Source organism: Zingiber officinale, chromosome 10B, assembly GCF_018446385.1.
Source record: "Zingiber officinale cultivar Zhangliang chromosome 10B, Zo_v1.1, whole genome shotgun sequence".
NCBI lineage: Eukaryota > Viridiplantae > Streptophyta > Magnoliopsida > Zingiberales > Zingiberaceae > Zingiber > Zingiber officinale.
Genome location: NC_056005.1, coordinates 4,465,314 through 4,473,258, shown reverse-complemented (window position 1 = coordinate 4,473,258; position 7,945 = coordinate 4,465,314).

Genomic DNA, 7,945 nt, shown 5'->3' with positions numbered 1-7,945 from the left:
GGAGGATTGGTTGCTCGACGCCTTCATCTTCTTCACTTCCTCCTCTAAAAATGTGAGTCTTTGGTATATGATCAGACTATCTACCCAGTACTGCAAATAACAAAACGAATATAAGCATCGATTCAAAATAAACTATGAAAAATGCAAAACTTGCCCAAGTAGACATCTGGGTGTGGTTGTCCGCGAGCGCCCCCGGAGGCATCATCGCTACACGGACCCGTGCATCAGTCTATATTTGGGCGAGCGCCCCTTGGATGATGATTTGGTGCTCGGGAGCTTGGGATGTAGCTCCTGCCGACTCGCGCCACTCTTCGTCGACAGGTGAAGAATCACCGTAATATGACGTTGACCGCTCAAGGCTGATTGTGCAGAAGTAGCTCATCCGGACGGTCAATATGAAGACGCTGGACCGATGCCAGACTTCTCGGCCTTCGATTTTGATGGCAGGAAGGCCACTGGCGGCGCGCAGACGGTTCCTTGTGGCAAATCGGAGAGGGAAGGAGTCCAATCTGATGACTCAAGAGCAGTGGACTCTTGGACGAGAGCGGGGGTCGACGTCTCGATCCATTTGGCGAACGACACCCTCGAAGTGGTGGAGCGTGATGAAGGCTCTGCCTAGCGCCTCTTACACTTGATCAGTGGCTCGACTGATGAGACTGAGCCCGAAGCCCCCTCAACTTCAACGACTGGAAGCCGTTCGGAAGGAGGTTGTGAGCTATCGATCGCTCCACCACTTGCAAAGACGGGAGCTGCTTCAATCTCATCTTGCATCTCTTCTTGTGAGTCGACCGGCTGCAAGTCGTGGCTCTCCAATTCTTCCACGACAGCCGCATTGATTGTGGTATCCACAAGCTTCGCCTTGCCGGCTAGACGTGCACACAGCATGACTTCGGCTACAAAAGAGGAAGAAAAAATAGTTAGAATCAAAATCAGGAATGAAGAAGTTGTAAGACCGTTAGATTCAATAGAGGGGGGGGGGTGAATATCGATTCAAAAATATCGAGTATAAACGCAGCGGAAAAGTAAAATAGACACAATGATTTTACTTCGTTCGGAGCCTGTGACGACTCCTACTCGAAGGTCCGTGGTCCTTGACCACTTTCGTTGGGCAATCACTAGCAATTCGAAATGATGATTACAAAAGAACCGTACAGGGAATGCTAATGAAAACTGAAAACAAATACCGACAAAAAGGGAAAAGAACGGAGCGTAGTGTCGGAGCTTTGTTGGCGTCACACTGAACGTCGAGCAGCAAGACCAGCAGTAGAAGAGTTCTCAGCTTGATTGATTGATTCTGAAGCTCCTGCCTGGGGTTTCTTTTATATGCTGTTCCGGGCGCCTGGAATGTGACGTAGCTGCTCAAACCGAGATGCTCCACGTGGCGAAGACTTGGCTGGATAGAATTCGCCTTCCGGGCGCCCGGACCACCTTGTTCCAGAAAAACTCCATTTTCCTGCAAAACAAAGTTAGTCCGAGGCAAATATACATCCTGTAAAATAGATTGTTAGCACAGTTAAAGTTCAACAGATGGATAAAAAGAGTATGACTTAGATTTCGTCTTTCCGAGACCGGAATCTAGTCACGATCTCGACTTAGACATCCGAAATGGATCTAAGCCTGATCGACGCCTAATGTCCCCTTCCCGGGAACGCGTCCTCACAGTCACTCCCCTCCAATGACTTACCTTACTTACCTGCCAGACGTCCGGTCAGCCCGTCGACCCGTCTGGACTTCTCGCCAGCTATCCGGTCAGCCCGTCGACCTAGCTGGACTTCTCGCCAAGCGTCCGGTCAGCCCGTCGACCCGCTTGGACTTCTCGCCAGCTATCCGGTCAGCCCGTCGACCTAGCTGGACTTATTCTGCACACTCGATCAGAGTGTTAGATAACAACGAACCTAACTTAACCTGATTTGTCATTCATCAAAACCTGAGTTAGACCGTTAGTGCTAACTGCACCAATAATCTCCCCCTTTTTGATGGAATGACAACCTGGTTAAGTTAGTGATAAATATATGCAGAAATCAAGCATGATTTTCGAGGTTTTTAAGGTTTTAAGTTAGTTTTTCAAGTTGGCATTTAGTTGTTCTAACTTAACCACCTAACCCTCCCCCTTTGGCATTCATCAAAAAAGACACAAGGGTGAACAATCATAGTGTAGAGTTATTGTAAAAATCTGAGTTTGGTTCAAGAAAACAATTTTCAAAGTTAATCAAGCTAAATTTGAATAATTAAGGCTAATTTGATAAAAGCGAAATTTGGAAAGTTTAATTTTCAATAGTTAACTTTTAAAATCAGGTTTAAAAATTAGGTGGGATTAAACTTCCAAGTTTTTCAAATACTTAGTTAAATTTTAACTCTTTGTAAACTGATGTTCAACCACAAGTTAGTTTTTCAAACACATAACATTTTAATTAATTTCTCCCCCTGAACTAGATACTAATATTTAAACAGCTGTCTAACCAATTAGTTACTAACTAACTATCAGAAAATAGTAGTTTTCACTTGGTTAGTCATATTAAGTTGATTATAAGCAGTCAGTGTTTGACTTGACTGATGAACTTAATCTGATTACTGTCTGATTTGTATTTAACGTCCAGACTTATGCCGATGCACTGAGATAAGCATCTTAAGTCCAGACAGTTGGCCTATGCATCTCACCCCTTTCTATGTTTGTCAAACACACGCAAGGTAAACCTAAGGTGTTGGTGAGATGCTCAAAAACTAGTCCTATGGGTGCATGCTTTCTATGGATTCCAAGCTAGTCTAAGGCCAAAACTGTTTTTGAAAGTCTAAAATTAGAAGGTTTTGAAAACAAACAAATTTGACTTATAATTTGAAAGAGTGATTTTTGAAAACAATTTTGAAATTTAAAATTCCTAGGCTACCGAGATAGAACATAATCAATGTAGGTCTGAAATATCACTAGATAAATCTAAAATATTTTACAAGTAGTGTAGCTATAGAAGTAGGTCATAACTAAAGCTACTGAGATGATGAAGGGGGTGGTCCAGATCCCAAGGATCGAAGAAGTGCCATCAGCTCAGTGTGGCAGCTCGTAACTCGGCAACCTCTCGCCGTATGTCCCGATGAAAATCAGAGTTCTCCTGCTGGAGACTCGCCATAGCTCTCTCTAGTCCGGTCATACGGTCGGCTAGAGTGCGGGGAGCGTGTCGTGGTGCTCGAGCTGGGGGCGGTGGTGGAGCCGGTGCGGCTTCCTCTGGAAATAGTGCGAGCATGAACTCGTCCACCTGTGCGTCTGGATCTGGCTGGTGCTGTGCCCCCCTCCGCCAAAACATAGTCCTGTCATCCCTATCTATCTGGACACCAGCTAGGGAGAAGTTCCGAGCCGCTATAACATCGAACTCGGTCATATGGGCAATGTCTCCTCTAGTGACATCAATGTGCAACGAGGACATATAGGCTGTCAGAATGTGACAAAATGACATGTGGACTCGTCTATCAGTCATGAATCCAGCCGAGTAGATAATGGTGGAGAAGATATGTAGGCTGATGTCAATATCTAACCTATGACTCAGGGCATAGAGTAAGAACGAATTAAATGGGCGCATCACAGCGATGCCCCGAGTAGTCAGTGGTAAAATGCAAAGGACTAACACCCTATAAAGAGCGTAGTCCTGGACTCGAAGTTCTACCGACCTAAACTGTGTCACAGTGGGATCTCGCTCTCCTCCAAAAAAATACGAATAAATCCTATCGAGAGTAATATGTGAGTAGGGATCTCCGAATGGTAGATCCCTGGGAGGATAGCACAAAAAGGAACAAGTAGATGGACGTAACTCTAAGAACTCTCGGATAGTAGTAGGGGAAAATATGATATCAGTGCCTGCTGCCCTAGTGGTATAGGTGAGATCGTCTACTTTCACTAGGTTATTGCAAAATTCGGCACACAGACTTATGTTTATTGGACTGGTACATTCGACAAGGTTCTTTAAGTTATAGTGGTCTATAACCTCTAAAACGGAGGGACATGACACTAGAAAGAAAGATCTATCTATGCAGGCAGTCCTAATGGCCTTATAGATAGTTGACTCAAACTTAATCCTAAGTTCGTCTGTGGGGAACCTAGGGTCTGTACTAGCATTGGAGGGTCCAGCACTAGTATTTGTTCGTTTCTTACTATATATATATAATAAAACATTCTAAGAAACAAAATAAGAGACCAAATTCTAATAAAATTTTTAGGGAGGGGAAGAACTTTTTTACCGAGGAGCCATCGACAAATAAAGATCTGACGACCTCGGTTGAATCGCAACAGCGTCTTCACCGCAAGAAAATTTTGATTTAGAGTACTTTCGCACTGAGGTTCGGAGTGAACCTTGGCAAAAGTGAGAATTAGTGGTGCAAAGATTGGGGGCGCCTGCTGCCCCTTATTTATAGGGGACTTCCGGCGCTCGGATTCCTTTCGGGCGCCCGGGGTTGATTTAGGGCGGGGCGCCCCGGAGGGGAATACCAGGGGCGCCCGCCCCTGGTTTTTTTTTTTTTTTTTTTTTTTTTTGGAGTTTTAGGTTTTGGAGTTAAGTTTTAAAATTTTGAAATTAAAATTTTGAATTAAATATTTTGAAACTGAACTTTTTTTAAAAAAAAAAATTGGAAAAAAAATTAAAATTTTGAAATTAAAGTTAAAATTTTGAAATTAATTTAAGTTTAAAATTTTGAAATTAATTTTTAAGTTTAAAATTAAAATTTTGAAATTAATTTTTAAGTTTAAATAAAATTTTGAAATTAATTTTTAAGTTTAAAATTAAAATTTAAAATTAATTTTAAAGTTTAAAATTAAAATTTAAAATTAATTTTTAAGTTTAAAATTTAAAATTAATTTTTAAGTTTAAAATTAAAATTTTGAAATTAATTTTTAAGTTTAAAATTAAAATTTAAAATTAATTTTTAAGTTTAAAATTAAAATTTAAAATTAATTTTTAAGTTTAAAATTAAAATTTAAAATTAATTTTTAAGTTTAAAATTAAAATTTAAAATTAATTTTTAAGTTTAAAATTAAAATTTTGAAATTAATTTTTAAGTTTAAAATTAAAATTTTAAATTAATTTTTAAGTTTAAAATTAAAATTTTGAAATTAATTTTTAAGTTTAAAATTAAAATTTAAAATTAATTTTTAAGTTTAAAATTAAAATTTTGAAATTAATTTTTAAGTTTAAAATTAAAATTTAAAATTAATTTTTAAGTTTAAAATTAAAATTTTGAAATTAATTTTTAAGTTTAAAATTAAAATTTAAAATTAATTTTTAAGTTTAAAATTACAATTTTGAAATTAATTTTTAAGTTTAAAATTTAAAATTAATTTTTAAGTTTAAAATTTAAGCCTTATTCATCTCACCCGATCTATATTATCAATCAGGGAATCCTATGATTTTGTGAGATGAAATTGGTTTGATTACAGAGTTTTGGTTTAACTTGTGTTAGATTCAGACTTAGCTTTGGTTTCCACAAATAGACATTCTTCGGATAAACTTCTAAGCTTGGTGAGTCACATGGACATCATTAGAAGTAACCAACCTTTCGAGGTTTTCCGAATAGTCCTATCCACGGAACTTAGTACTAAATCTTGGTCTAACTGGTTAGGATTCGTTTAAGGGTAGCTTCGGTCAGTTCCACTTGGCCAAATGCACCAGATCGAAGCCATATCTTTCTAGACATGCGATGCCCAAGCTTCCCTAACGTACTATCATCCAAAAACTTCACCAGTACCATGAGTCAAGTTAAACTTGGTCTCTTTTTAACTAATCCTAATTACCCTGCCGGGTTAGTTTAGTTTTGGAGGTGCCAGCTATTCTGGAGCCTCCCCCTGAATTATTGGCCATTAATTTAGATTTTGGTTTTAGGTTTGTGTCGATTCTTTTTATAGTTATGGTTAACTTGGTGATAATTTTGTTGATTTTTAAAATGTTTAGATTTTGAATTTGATTTAGGTTTGTATTTTGGATTTTGGTTTGGTTTATTCGATTTTATATAATGTATTTTTTCTTTAGGTATATAATATTGATTAAGTCCTACTTGCGTGGTCAGACACGCTTTCGGAACCCAAGCTAGATTGGTTGATTTATATTGGGTTATTAATGATTTGAAGGTTTTATTTGAATTCGACTTATATCCTAGTCCGGTTTTATTATAACATGCTTTTTGATTATTTAGGATTAAGTCTAGATTTTTTGATCTTGTTGTGAATTTTTCTAACATTTCTTTTAAATTGTTAATCTCATTTTTTAATGATAAATTCTCCTCCTCAAGTGTTAGATCTTGAGTTGGATTTGAATTTTTGATTTGTTCCTTGAGGTTTTGATTTTCCTCAAGAAGTGATTTGTTTTCATTTTCTACTTTAGTTAATTTACTATTTAAACAGGAAATAATTCTAAAAAATTTTTTGTTTAAATTAAAATATACCTCATTCGAGTCTTCGGAAACGAGTACGGACTCGTGGCTTGTCTTCATCTTCTGACTCGTCTTCTGTTTCAGCTTCGTGGGCCATCAGTGCGAGGTGACTCTGATGTTTCTGCTCTTCTTCTTCCGATTCGTCCGAGGAGTTGTCCCACGTTGCTTTGAGTGCCTTCTTTTTGGTTGGCTTCGGTTTGTCGAACTTCAGTTTTAGGCATTCGTTCTTGTAGTGTCCCTTTTTATTGCATCCGTAGCAAGTCACGTTCTTTTGTTCTGAGGGAGAACTGATCTTTTGAAGGTCCTTTTTGCTGAAGCTCCTTTTTCTCCTGGTGAACATTTTTCTTACCAAGTTCACCAGGTGTTCTTCGTCTTCAGAATCTTGATCGGAGTCTTCTTCAAGTTCAGGCTTGCTTTTCTTTTCTTTGGAGGAACCTGCAAATAAGGCTATACCTTTCTCGGCTCCAGCATTAGTTTGTTCGTGTAATTCCAATTCACAGAAAAGTTCATCTAACTTTAACTTAGAGAGATTTTTAGAAATTTTGTAGGCATCCACTATTGATGCCCACAAACTATTACGTGGAAAAGCATTTAATGCGTACCTTTTTAAGTCTATGTTTTCCATCTGATGACCTATCGCATGAAGCCCGTTGAGGATGTCCTTGATCCTCGCGTGAAGCTGATTCGCTGTTTCACCTTCCTGCATTTTTATATTAAAAATTTTATTTAAGAGCAAGTCTCGTTTGGTTACCTTGGCGTCGCTCGTTCCCTCGTGTAGCTCGATCAACTTGTCCCACAGCTCTTTAGCGTTCTTGTGTGGACCGACTCTGTTTAGTTCTTCTCTTGTCAATCCGCACTGTAGAGTGTTGATTGCTTTATTTTCGGTTGACGCCTTCTTCTTCAAGTCAGCTGTCCAGTCTTCAGGATCCAGTATATTCCCGGAGGTGTCTGCCGGAATCTTGTAGGGTCTCGTAACGCTCATCCATTGGTCGAAGTCTGTTTTGAGGTAAACCTCCATGCGCTTCTTCCAGTATGGAAAGTCATCCCCGTTGAAGGGTGGAGGTCGTACTGTGTTGAATCCTTCTTGTTGGGACATTCTGTGCACAGGTAAATAACCAAAAAAAATATCCCAAGACTTGGTCTTGGATTAGTAGTGCGGGAAGAGAAAAATAAAAAAATCTAGATTCGTGTTGCACTAATTTAAGTTAAACATACACCAGTTTTGGAATTAATTGAAAGAAAAAAAAATTCACCCCCTGTCTGATTTGTGGTTGCACCAAATCAGAGCGGTACCTGCTCTGATACCACTTGTAAGACCGCTAGATTCGATAGAGGGGGGGGGTGAATATCGATTCAAAAATATCGAGTATAAACGCAGCGGAAAAGTAAAATAGACACAATGGTTTTACTTCGTTCGGAGCCTGTGACGACTCCTACTCGAAGGACTTTCGTTGGGCAATCACTAGCAATTCGAAATGATGATTACAAAAGAACCGTACAGGGAATGCTAATGAAAACTGAAAACAAATACCGACAAAAA